General features: G+C 36.8%; 1 long non-coding RNA gene across 1 annotated transcript; it reads left to right on the plus strand.

Annotated features, from left to right (window-relative positions):
* The first annotated feature begins 8,545 nt into the window (after positions 1-8,545).
* On the plus strand, positions 8,546-11,808 carry LOC120952869 (uncharacterized). Its single transcript, XR_005751326.2, has 5 exons — positions 8,546-8,901; positions 9,011-9,092; positions 9,164-9,237; positions 9,335-9,401; positions 9,527-11,808. It is a non-coding gene; the product is annotated as an uncharacterized LOC120952869 (long non-coding RNA).
* Positions 11,809-14,584: the final 2,776 nt, after the last annotated feature.

Consider the following 14,584-nt stretch of genomic DNA (forward strand, 5'->3'; position numbering starts at 1 on the left):
TGTTCCTCACTCGCTGCTCTTGCAAAAAGTGGCTCAACCTGGAATCAACTAAAACCTTCTCGCTCCTTCTGCATTCTTGAATGACCGGGTTTTTTGTTTTTGTATTTTCCGCCACTTTTTGTTCAGGCGTTGGGCTGTCTCAGGGCAGTGTCCTTAGTCCCCCTTTTGTTGATTTGATTAATCATTTCGTCGTCATCTGACTGTGATTGTCCTTGTCTGCGTTTCCTGTCGAAGAACTAGTAATCTCTGTGTGTAGAAAAACGTAATCAAATGTCTATTCGATGGATAAAATGTACTTCAAAAACAGGTATGGCACGAGGAGCAAGAAGATTAATGTTAGAAGGAGCTGTATTAGAAATAATTAATAACTTCATCTGAGTGAAAACATTTCTAGCTGTCTTTAAGAAGCATTTCCTCTGACAAAAGCGATCGTATACAAAAACCCTTCATTAAATATATTAGGGAACGCCACCTATTTTGCAGCTCATTATTATTATAACTATAAAATTAGAAAACAATATTTCCTTGGAACCTCTTCTATCTCGGGTTGTAGTATATTCTAATCGTCAAAAAGCGTCTTACTTGAATCATGATTGAAGCTGAGCGACCACATTATTTTAATTTCTTCTCGTTTCTCCCTTTGATTAAGGTTAGTCCGTCACACGGTGTCTTTATTATTGCGTGTTATAAAACATACGCTATAGCACGTCTTTTTAATTGGAATTTTATAACCTACGCCCAAATCATACATGATGACATAAAAAAACAAAAAGTTAAGAAATCCTTACAGCCTCAAATCATGTTCGTTAGATGCACACTTCGCGCATGCTTTGCTTACTTCGATTTTTGGATGTCGTAAATAGTGCAATTCCACTGTTCTCTCTTCACAAGCGTCTTCGCTTACTTCGACTTACAGGTTAGGTTGCTAATTGTTTGTGTGTCATGTTCAAGCGTGTTGGATGCTGTACGCTTGTCGGGTTTGTTGACCTTCTCATCCCATCACATCTGCAGATTTAAATACTAAAAGGATTGGAATTCCATCTTGAGGATCAACACTTCATAATTATGGTAAGTATGATTGATGCGTTTCCTACTGCGTTCAAGCAATTTGAGACGCATTTCCACTGGCCTAAGTCATAAAAGTCGCGCACGTTCATGACGAATGAGCGTCCACAGCGAATCGGTGGTGGCTTTGAACTGTGTCGGAAGCGTGTCATGAAAAAGACAGTCAGTGAAAGATCCTAAGAACATGAGCTGAAATGGAAAGAGTAGAAATTAATCATGCAAAAAACTCGCCAAGTATCTTGCATGAGTGTCGCCTTTAGGTGCATGGAATAATCGAATAATAATCATCTGATGTGTTACTTTTCACACAGTTCATGGGCACGATTCAATAAATTATTTCAATTCAATTGCAGGCATTTCAAATTTATTGACGCTTCCAGAATGAATACCGAATCAAAAAAGAAGGGTTAGGGCCCGATCCTCGAAGATCCTATTTATAATATTTTCGCATGGCATCATCTGCCTGCACATTAATGATGTAAGTCAGGAATGCACAATTGTTGTGTTGATAGTTGGATTAAGATTATTGCTAAAATCAGTCGTTATAATTATTGCTTTAATCTCCAGCATCAACAAACAACGGATTAGTTTTGTCAAACCAATCGACTTCATATTCGAGGAATAACATGTATTAGAATAAATTGACATAATTATTCATGTTTGTTATATAAGCTTGCAAGTGACAATCATTACAGTGAAATGACACAGTCATCCGGTTTGGAAACAATATCGCTCTACCCATCGTAGCCAAGAGCCCACCAAGAGATGGAGTTTAGTTGTGGAATATGTGTTACATCGTTACATTCGTTTCAACCCTTTCACTAAAATACAAAATGTGTGCTTCTTCTTCAAATGTTCACTTCTATCATATAGATAAAATCCAGACGCTAGATCAGGCCAAACTGCTATGTTGTCACGTAACCGCCATTCATGCCACACAGAAAAGCCAACCCACATTTCCTGTCGCCAAGTCAGATCTCACTCGACGCACAATTTGACACCAGGATGTTTGTCCATCACCTACCACCATCAGTGTTTTCTGCTCACATACCACCATCAATGTTTCAGAAGCGAGCTCTATCGCTTAACGCAATATTTAGACGGGTTTGAATGTGTGGTTTCAAGTTTTAGCAACTATGAACAAAGAATTTTCTAGCTCTTCTTAAATTGATTTTGTTAAGAAGAGAAGAATTACACGAGTTAGCTTGTTATGTGGCTACGGGTTTAAATCTAATTCATCGAAATATTCATAGGCATTACTTCGATTCAACGAAGCATGGGAGCCAAGAAGTGCTTGGTCAAAATTCGAAGGATTTTTTTTTAAATTCTTTCATTTAACTGTTTTGGAACACATAATCTAATAACTCCCACTCAGCGAGAAGAAGAAAACATTTTTACGATGCCGCTCCTGGAAGAACAGCAAAGCACAAAACAGCCAGCTCCCAACAGCATGCACATTTATTCCTATATGCTGTCCGTTACTGTGAACAGTTCATTGGAACCAACCTTAAGATCAGTGAATTTTATGATCTTTAGCGTATCCAACTCTGCAAGCTTTCCATGATGGTCAGATTTCTCTTTCCCTGCATTTCTACATACACACAGGCCGGTGAATCTTCCACGGCATAGCGAAATCGTAAAACTCATCAAAATTCAAAAGAATGACATTGACTGTAGCTTCCAATATTTTTGGTTTCCTACGTTTAGTGTGCAAAAATGGTGGTATGTTTAATTTATGTGTTGCCTGCAGCATACAAGCTTAAACTAATTAAAATAATGTCTGCACAAATTCCCAGAACCATCCTTAAAATCGCTTGTCCATGTCTACGTCCATGTCATGCATCTTATGTCTACGTTGAGGCGAAAAATGTGCATATCGAACAATCACACTTTTCAAACTTCTTAAAGCCGTGTCTAAGAAAGTCATCTATTGTATGCTTGACGAATGCATGTTTATTCCATTTATATATTTCACATTCAATTATGCAGAGAAAACGCCACAGCTATTCACTCATGAAATGTGAGCCTACCGCTGCATTCTTGCCGGCACACTGTGCAGGCGTAAGAATTTCCCACAACTGCCCCGTGACCAATCGACATTACGATCCTCGCCCATGCGCAATCGATGGTATGCCATTCCAATGCCGGATTCTATTGCATTTGGCTGTGAAACGTACGTTTTCCAGGCGACAGGATGACGTGATCGTAAAACAGTAAGCGAGAGAAAGCAACACTGATTTAAGTACATTAGAATTTTGGGGTTAGAATAATTGAATCCATTGTTCCCTGTACGCCGCTGGTCGATGCAAGCCAACGAAAAATCTACCGTCATAAAATGTGTGTTTCTAGAAGACAGGATAAGAGTAAAACTATTGAACGACCAATCGAGTAACAAAGTAAATAAACAAGATCGAACTCGGCACAAGATGCAAATGATCGAGGTTTATGTAAAAGGTGAGTTTTTAAATATTTTTCTTTGTATTTCTATGTGTATGTAACTTTGTACAAAATATTTCAAAATGTAGAAGTAGAACATCCAGCAAATAGATGTGGATACATTCTTCCTGTGCTGTATCTAATGCCACACAGAAACTTCTTCTAACCTTCCTGCCCGAACAAAGATCGTATTCTTCCAGCTACTCAATTCCAGGAAGCACGTCCGGCACATGATGGCATCCGAGTGGGTTCCACGAATGGTTGTCGCAACTCTTTATCTTGTTGGTTGTCTTGGAGTATCGAAGGTGTGCGTGTGTCTATTAACTTAAGTAATTTCAGTTCATAGGATGTTATTCTTAAAAAATAATTAAATAAGTAAATTAGAAATTGGTGATTTAAAGTATTCCCGTCATTTGTTAACGGTTGTGGTTGCTATGTACATTTCATCGGATAATGTGCAATGATTTTCGCTGAACTATTCATTACGAGCATGTTGTTAAGCAGACAAAAGAAAAAATAAATTAATAAAATCACCAAGGCTGATCGCACGATCGAGGCCCACTTGAAAGAGATCTCATTCTCTTGCGAAACCATTCGAAAAGTTCATTCGGTTCATTTTGTGTATGCTTTGTTGATGGCATGAGCAAAACGTACGCTCATTTTCTCTTTCTTGTAGTTCGTGTTTGTAAGAGAGATATAGTGGAACCCCTCACAACGAGCCGTTTCTATTACTCACTCGGTCCTTGTGGACGGTCTAAAAAAAACTTTACGGGCTGGGTCGTCCGTTTTCATGCGTACAACATGGCTAGCACACCGGAGCCTGGCGATCTTGATACGCTGCATGACAATGAGGTCGCCGTACATCTCGTATAGCTCGTCATTATAGCAGCTCCTCCATTTTCTTGCCAAACATACGGGGCCAAGGATATTTCAGATCATTATCCTCTCAAATGCGACTAAGAGGGTTTCGTCAGATTTGGACAGTGTCCATGGCTCAGGTTCTTCGAGGTGAACTGATTTTTCAGGCTGTAGAATGACCGGTTGACACCCAGCATCCTTGCGCGCAACTACTTACCTTTGATTCAAGCTAGGTAATTCTGGGACGACTTTAAAAGTGCGTTAACATATCTGTACGTCACGCCTACGTAGGTTGTATTTTATAACATACGACCTAAACATATATTTAATAAAAAACAAAAAGCTAAGCCTTACAGTGGCTTTCAATTGGTGGGGAATTCCCCAAAGAGGGGGAGTTTTGCCTTTTTTGGGAGGGACATTTTTATCAAAATTTTACTTAAAACAATGAGTTTCCCCGATCTCCCCTCGTTCATGAACTTGTGAGTGGGGAATGAAATCTTACACGTAAGGAAAAGCTGCAAAAAGAATGAAAACCACTGCCTTACAGTCTAATATCACGTTCATTAAATCAAAGGTTTTCTACCTTTTTGCAACTCACCCCGCCCCCTCCCCCCATGTAAGGTGCATGTAGGATTGCGTACCCCTCTTACCAGTTCATGAGCGAGGGAGAGCGTTTCAATCCATGGTATTTAGTGAAATTTTGATTAAGATTTTGATTTGAAATTAGGACCTTCAAGTATCTTATTTATAACTCAGCCAACTTTGCGTGGCATTTTAATGATGTGAGTCAGGGATGTACAATTACAGTGAAATCTCTGAGCAGGTGAAACGACGCAGTCATCAGGTGAGGAATAGTAGTATCAATATCGTTCTACGCATCGTAGCCAATAGCCCATCAAGAGATGGAGTTTAGTTGTGGAATGAGTGTTAAATATATTCCTTTCAACCCTTTCACTAAAATACAAAATGTGTGCCTCTTCTTCAAATGTTCACTTCTATCATGTAGATAAAATCCAGACGCTAGATCAGGCGAAACTGGTATGTTGTCACGTAACGGCGATTCATGCCACACAGAAAAGCCAACCCACATTTCCTGTCACCAAGTCAGATCGCACTCGACGCACAATTTGACACCAGGATGTTTGTCCATCACCTACCACCATCAGTGTTTTCTGCTCACATACCACCATCAATGTTTCAGAAGCGAGCTCTATCGCTTAACGCAATATTTAGACGGGTTTGAATCTGTGGTTTCAAGTTTTAGCAACTATGAACAAAGAATTTTCTAGCTCTTCTTAAATTGATTTTGTCAAGAAGAGAAGAATTACACGAGTTAGCTTGTTATGTGGTTACGGGTTTAAATCTAATTCATCGAAATATTCATAGCCACTACTTCAGTTCAGCGAATTATGGGAGCCAAGAAGTGCGCGGTCAACACTCGTAAGAAGTTATTTTAAATCCTTTCATTTAACTGTATTGGAACACATAATCTAATAACTCTCACTCAGCGGGAAGAAGAAAACATTTTTACGATGCCGCTCGTGGAAGAACAGCATAGTGCGAAACAGCCAGCTCCCAACAGCATGCACATTTATTCCTATGTGCTGTCCGTTACTGTGAACAGTTCGCTGAAACCAACCTGGAGATCAGCGAATTTTATGATCTTGAGCGTATTCAACTCTGCAAGCTTTCCATGATGGTCAGATTTCTCTTTCCCTCCATTTCTACATATATACAGGCCTGTGAATCTTCCAAGGCATAGCGAAATCGTAAAACTCGTCAAAATTCAAAAGAATGACATTGGCTGTAGCTTCCAATATTTTTGGTTTCCAGCGTTTAGTGTGCAAAAATGGTGGTATGTTTGATTTATGTGTTGTCTGCAGCGTACATCCAAGTAATTAAAATAATGTCTGCACAAATTCCCAGAACCATCCTTAAAATCACTAGTCCATGGCATCTTATGTGCACGAGATGCCTTTGTGAATCTACATTCAAATGAAAAATGTACATATTGAACATGTATACACTTTTCAAACTTCGGCGCATGGAAATGCAATGGACCCATTGGCAATAGTCAAAAGTAATAAAATTGCTTCTCACTCTAAGAGACGCTCTCATAAATGCGTTTTTTGTTTATGTTTGTCTTTAATATCACAATAGCAATCGTCTGTTACGACTGTTGCATTTGCTTAATTTTTCTGAGACATGGTACAACGAACGAGTCTATGAAAGTCATCTATTGTATGCTTGACGAATGCATGTTTATTACATTTATATATTTCACATTCAATTATGCAGAGAAAACGCCACAGCTATTCACTCATGAAATGTGAGCCTACCGCAGCATTCTTGCCGGCACACTGTGCAGGCGTAAGAAATTTCCACAACTGCACCGTGACCAATCGACATTACGATCCTCGCCCATGCGCAATCGATGGTATGCCATTCCAACGCCGGCTTCTATTGCATTTGGCTGTGGTACGTACGTTTCCCAGGCGACAGGATGACGTGATCGTAAAACAGTAAGCGAGAGAAAACAACACTTTATTTAAGGGCTTTAGAATTTAAGGGTTAGAATAATTGAATCCATTGTACGCCGCTGGTAGATGCAAGCCAACGAAAAAAGTAACGTCATAAAACGTGTGTTTCTAGAATACAGTAAAACTATAGAACGACCAATCGAGTAACGGAGCAAACGAAGTGAACTCGGCACAAGATGCAAATGATCGTGATTTAGGTAAAATATGATTTTTCAAAGAATGTACTTTTTGGTTCTATGGGGATGTATTTTCATACAAAATATTTCAAAATGTAGAAGTAAAACATCCAGCAAATAGATGCTGAAGAATGTATGACTAAATATAATTCCACATAGAAACTTCTTCTAAGCTTCCTGCCCGAACAAAGATCGTATTCTTCCAGCTACTCAATTCCAGGAAGCACGTCCGTCGCATGATGTCATCCAAATGGGTTCTGCGAATGGTTTGTCTTGGAATATTGCGGGTGTGTGTGTGTCTGTTTAGTGAAGTGGCCTCCGTTCGAAGGTTTCTATACTTAAGAAAATAAGTAAATTGTATGTTGGTAATTTAAAGCAATCCCGCTCTTTGTTAACGGATAAAGTACTAATTTACATTACATCGGCTTACATCAGTTGTACAATGATTTTCGCTGAATTATTCTTGAAGAGGTAAGAGAGCAACTCCCAAGAGAATAAGAAAAATGATAAAGACATCATGGTACGATTGCACGATCGAGGCACAGTTGAAAAATATCTCACTTTCTCGCGAAACCCTTCGAAAAGTTCATTCGGTTCATTTTGTGTGGCATTGGCGATGGCATGAGCAAAACGGCGCAGTCACTCATTTTCTCCTTCATTTAACTCGTGATTGAGAGAAAGAGAAAAAGGTAGAGAGAGAAAGAAAGAAGGAGAGAGATAAAGAGAGTGGAAAAATCTCAGGAGAGTTGATCCTGAAGACATAAAGGAGGTCCAAGCCGAGCAGAGATCACAGTCGTGTTTCAGCAACAAGCGGTAAGGTATATTCAGTTGTGTTTCAGTTTACAAGTTGGTTAAGTGGAAAGTTTGTGCATAATTTAGTAATATGCTGGCGAGGTAAGGATAACCTATTTTTTATGGTTCCTTGAAATGATTATTCATCATATTCAAAAAGTGAAATATCAGCAGCAACATTAATGTTGAATCGTGTTAATTGTCCGATGTTGTACAAATGCAGTAGTTTGATCATTCTTTAGTTTTAGTTTGAGCAATCTGCTACATTTGACAAATGTTTGACAACAACGTCGTAAGTAAGTGTTTTTTTTTTGTGAAACCAAACAAACCGTTTAGGTAAGATTTAACAATGCATCTCATTTAAAAAGCCCATAAAACTTCGTTGTAACGTTGTAGTGCGTAATAGTTTGTGTGTTTCTTATGTTCTGCTGGTAATAATTTGTGATGTAATACTTATTCACTGTTGCCACAACTCATACAAAGTAACTTAAATTTTAAAAAGTGAATGTGATTTGGCATTTATATTTTTTATTTAAGCTTCTTTGTTTGAGCTCACATCTCAGTGAACAAAAATGACATTCAAAGTGCATATAAATTTTGCACGAGTAGAAACAATCAATCAGGTTGTTGACGGCAAAAAGTTGAATACTCAGCTTGGTAAGTGATGCTCTGCAAATGGGGTAGGAGGCGATGCCTCGTCCTCCTACCCAACTCCTATTCCGGCACGTCCACGTCGTGCAGAGCGGTAACATGCGTTACTAGGGGTGCAAGAGCTCTTTTTGAGGAGGAGCTCTTTTTGCTGCACTAGTTGCATCAGATGGTAACGCATGGCTAAGCCGGAAAGGGGGAGACAGGCCAACAAATTAGTGCTGGAAATTTGTTGGTTCTGGCTTCTGTAAATAGTGTAAAGTCCACAGCTCCTGCTGTACGAAGTAGTGAGGCTCAGCATCCCGGCCTTACCTTCAACGGCAAACGAAAAAACAGCGGAGCAGATCAATAATAATTATTTTCAAACTGTTCCCAGTGTTCTGGAGGTATGTACAATGTTAATATACAATTTTTGAATCTTAAAAATAAGAGTTTTAGTGGTTTATTTTTAATGTTTAATTTTGTACATTATTGTATTTGTACATTATTGTATAGCGTACAATTTTAATCATTGGAGAAGTTCAACAAAACACCAGCCCCAATGGCCAGCAATTTGTTGGGGTTTGTGGAACAAAATGTAAGTCTGCTTGGGTAAGTCTGTTGAGATTTACGTTGATGTTTCGTTCTTTATTTATCCTTTATCCACAGCTTCACCAGTGAAGCGATCGATGTTTAAGATCCAGAGCTGAAGCAAATTGAAGACATTCTGCACTGGGTACATGGTAAAATTTTAAATTATTTTTTCAATATACACAATAGTAAAAGCAAAAAGATTCTGTTTATTCATAAGCCCTGTCTTTATCGTGTGTATTATTTCAGATTTGTAACCTTTTCAAGAATCCGTCTCTCTTCCCTTTGATACAAGCTTTTCCTGCGACTAGTACTGGTGAGTTTTATGTAATGTTTTACTGTTTCTGTATTGAATTTATGATAAATAGAGTGTAGTTTTAACATATATTCAATGAAATATGGGCGCTTACGGTCCATGACTTTGATTTTATCACCAAGTAGCAACATCAACATCAGCCCAGATCAACCACCAATCAACAGATCAGCATCATCAACTACTACGATCAATCCTTCCAACAATCAAACAATCCAACACTCCGGAAAAGTATCAACCAGCAGTCAGGACAGTCATGATAAAACGGCAAATCTTTCCTTGAACGACACCTGCTGTTGAAGCTGCTGATTACGACGATAATTAGAGTATGTAGAGTATATCAGAGAATTGATTTATTTTAATCATCATTATTATAATCATTTTGTATGTGACTAAATACGTTCAAACTTCCTTAATGCACTATATACTACAATTACTACAATTACTTAAATTTCTTTCAATTTATTGATGATACATTATTATATGTTTGTTTTTATACTTTAGAATAGCAATACAGTGTACCCTTCGATTTTCTTCTACATTTATGATGTTCATAATTAGTAGTATCACATGGTCGTTGCAATAACATAAATGTTTTCGAGCGATATTGTTGTTTTTGTAGTGGATTGAAGGAATTTCGTGATGTGTGACCTTGCATAAGTATATGGATCATTAGGATCGGTGCTAATCGGCCTACTAATATACAGCATTTTTGTTTAGAGAACATCTGACTTTACCATTGTGTGAGGGGCCACCGATAAGTACATGCATGAATTGAAGGAATGTGTGATCTTAAGTCTTATAATAACCATCTTTCGATAAATACGGTGGTATCCAAATTAAATAAGGCTATTTGATCTGTAGATTGGTATTGGATAAAATTGGTTTTGCTAGTTAATTAGCAGTAAGCAAAAACTTACTTTCCTGTCACATGATTCGATGTGCCAATATTCCATTCTCCCTCCGCTCTTCTCAGCCAGAGTTGCATTACTTTCGATTCCAACAACTGCCGCAGTCGGATCGATGCGTGCAATAGAAAATCATCAGGCAAAATTAATTTGGTTTTGGTTTTATTACTTAATTTTAATCTTTTAATTTTATGTAGTTTAAAAAAATTGAAAAAAAACCCTGGCGCTTAGAGTGAATAACACAACTAAAATTTTACGTATTAATTAGCCTTATGTTATTATAATCTTACTGTAATCTTCCGGATCAATCATAAATTGGGAAAAATGTATGATTCTAGTCAATACATAACTTCACTACATAACTTTCCTATGCCTAATTAGTTCTATACCTTCTAATGCTATAATGTTCATGGTATTTCCTTAAAAATTCAACAAATATTGGCAAATTTAGCATTTATTAACGCATTTATTTTGAAACAATTGATTTTTTTAAATACGACAAGCAGCGCAGTTTCCCCAGACTGGTGATGTATACAGAATTATCGGTCTTATAACACATTCACACAGCAAGAGAGCTAGTTCTTGCGGTTCAATTGGGATTTTCTATATATCATGCATAACTTTTTGGCATTTTATTGCTTTCTGCTCAACGTGATCTTTGAATGGTCATCTCTTGTTTATGTTTAACATCATTACTTCATGCAATCTCCGTGTTGTTATTTGTGATATTTCTATTCCGTTTTTTTTCTGGCACTTGTGAAACGTGTGCAAAAATATAGCCTCAGTTTTCTTGTCAGTAATTTAAAGCTTCCATTGCAGTTTAATTTTAATAATTGTAATTTAAAAATTTGAATAATTTAAAATCGTACCAAAAATGCAGTACGTTTCCTTTTTCCATTATTTTCCTCATTCTACCACCAAGTGGAGTTGATGCGGTGGTGTGTCATTTCTGTCTCCTTACCTCGTTTGTGCATGATAGTTTATCCGTTCTACAACCATCGCTTTCGGAATCAGAATTGATCAATTAATCTTAAATGCCAGATAGAGTCAAAAGCTTTCTCAGCATCATGAAGAACTAAGTCGGTTGATTTTGTATTAAATCTGTTGTATATGATATTGTTCTTTAATTTATGGAGTTGGTGTGCAGCAGCAAGAATGGGATGAAAACAAATTGACTATACAGGTTTATGTTGTTGTTGGACGTATGGAGTGTTAATCGGTTTTCTAATTTTTTTTTAATATTGTACCTAGGCAACTAAAAAGGCTAATCGGTCTATAGTTGACTGTGATCTGTGGTTTGGGTATCGCGATAATTTTAGCTATTTTCCATGAATTTGGAAAGTAGCCAAATTTAAGGCATTTAGAATGGTATTGAGGTATATAATGGCTTTTGAGGGTAACCTTTTGAATGTGTAGTTATTTATGTATGCCAATGTTTTTTTTTAGTTTGAATCTTTTAAGAATCTGCGAAATATCTTTTGGTTTGAATAGGTTATTATGTACTAGGCAGTTATTATGTACTACTTGGGCAGATTCAAAAACAGCTTTTAGTGCCTTACGTTTTTCGTTTCCCGTTATGAGCGTTTGATCATTAATTTTTAATGATAGTATTGCGTTTTAATTATTTTTTATGATTATCATGAACTTCCATATTTATTTTTACTAGGTTTGTCCTTACTCATTGAAATTTAATTTAAATTTGGTTTAGATTATTACATTACACCTTCCAGCTGATTGTAATGGTAATGCAATTTCATGCGTGGATAATATACTGGTTGTACGTTTTTCTATCATATTATCGATTTGAGGTTGTGAAATTTCAGCAGGTTTGATTCTAGAATTGATGTCATGTCTGAATAAGGGCCAGTTTGCTTTGGTATAATCATCAACGGCTAACTTCAGCTTCTAGCACTTTTTTTACCTCTTCCGGTGGGCATATCGAACAGACCGCTTAGTACTATTTTGCTTGTACGATCCTCCACCAGTTGGTGTGTGTGAAAATTCACTTTAATCTTAGACAGGTAACTAACCACTGTTCTAAAGTCGTCGGTTGTGTATGTGTACACGATTATACCTTCGTTTGCCACTTTGGTGTGCTAACGTATTACTCCTGTGTCGATTACTTTTTTGTGCACTTCACCTAATGACATGCACACAATCTTGATTAGAGGAATACGAACACTATTACTAGTTGTGCTAGGCTTGCTCGTATCTGTATCCATAGGATGCTCTTCTTTATCGTCTTCTAGCAGTGCATATGCGTTAGGCCAATCCTTATTTTCTACACTTGCATTGAAATCTTTTGCCCACTTTCTACGTTCATGTTGTCTGCTGTTCGGTGTATATTTGGAGCTGCACCGATCGGCTGATGTACGCATTTTCAGGAGGGTTTCCGCACGATTGGTGAATTAATCTGTATACAAACTGTTTGGAAAAAGTAAAACTACACTTTTTCTGAGCTGGTAATACCTATTTGCGCATAGTGTCGTTTTGATCTGGGTTGCTTTTGTGCAACTTTTGACTTTTCCATATTGTTGATCGCTATTTATATTACAATTATTTCCTGGTTGCTAATGGTGCAACTAGCTTTCCCACACTCGTGCTCTGAGACATTTCCGTCCCACATATTGGTTTTAATAAGAGTGGTTTAATTCTACTGCACTATATATCGATTTAGAACTAGGCTTAAATTTCATTATATCAACCGAAGCTCTGGGCTTACAGATTTAAAAACAATCTCATCATATCTGTGATATTCAATCAATGTATGTCTTCTCCCTTAAACTTCGGAACACTGTTTGAATTGAGGCTTTGGGCCTAACTCTATCGGGCCGATTTGGTGAACGATGCTACATCCTGGTGGACGCTTAGTTGTGTGTTTCAGCACTTGCAACGAATTTAAGAAAATGTTTGCTGGTATACACTGACTAACTCATTCCCTTGCACTTCTTCGGTCTAAGTCTTTCGAGCGGATTTCGGAAACTGTTGTTCCATTGCAGATGATACTGTGCTTGATCTTACTTTGATGCAAAACTTACCTGATCGTCTGAACGTCGATCGGTTGGTTCTACTATACACTGATTACCTCATTCTCTAGCTCTTATTAGACCTATATCGAAATATTATGTGTAAGGATCCTTCTATGAATCAATCATTTAAATTTCTTTCGATACACTACTTGGGGATTATTCTTTTTTTTGGAAAATTTATTTAACGTTCGTTTGAAGAGTTTCATTTTCTGTGAGACTAAGAACAGTCACCAAGAACAGTCACTAGGTGGATTGTCATTGTCCGTAGTGCTTTCAATCGCTTTCGAACAAATGAACTTAAATGATTTAAATCCTTTTGAAGTAATCATTCGCTATGTTCATAAAACATTAACGTCATCTAAATTATCTCGTTTGGCCTAGTTGTAAAACTCTATTACTAAACTCTTTTTACTCTAAACTCTATAAACATTTATTGATGTTTATATATTTACATTTTTTTTCTTCAAAAATCTGATTATGGGAATAATTACTCTTACAATGATTATTATTATTATTATTATTATTATCTTATTATTATTTATTACTTCTTATATTAATTATGTTTAACGTTTTTTAACGATTATTTTCTTATATTAATTGTTTGAGCATTTTGGTTTTTTAAACATCAAAAGACTAAATAACTCATTCCCTGGCTCTACTTAGGTATATATATATATATATATATATATATATATATATATATATATATATATATATATATATATATATATATATATATATATATATATATATATATATATATGTATATATATATATATATATATATATATATATATATATATATATATATATATATATACATATATATATATCGAGCCGATTTCAGAAAAAGTTGTTCCATGGTAGATGAGGTTGATCTTACTTTGATGCAAAACTTCCCTGATCGTTTGAGCATCGAACTTAAATGATTTAAACTATGGAATCATTTGCTCTATTCATAATACATTTTCGTCGTTTCAAATATGCCATTTGGTCTTGAAACATTACGACATGTAAATAATGATACGCACATTGGCTGAACCAAGACTGCCATTTCCTCGCGACTGTCGCATTTTTCTGCAGAGCTTGACTACTTGTTTTAACCATTCGCGCCTGGTAACTACCCGTAAGTCGTGTAGAGACAATGTCACGCTGTAATCTTGTGGATTTGAAAATCAGCTTTTTGGTGTTCGGTGGTTCAATCCCAGATTTTTCTGAAAAATACGATCCGCTAGTGTGTTATCTGCGT

This window comes from Anopheles coluzzii, chromosome 2, assembly GCF_943734685.1.
Source record: "Anopheles coluzzii chromosome 2, AcolN3, whole genome shotgun sequence".
Classification (NCBI taxonomy): domain Eukaryota; kingdom Metazoa; phylum Arthropoda; class Insecta; order Diptera; family Culicidae; genus Anopheles; species Anopheles coluzzii.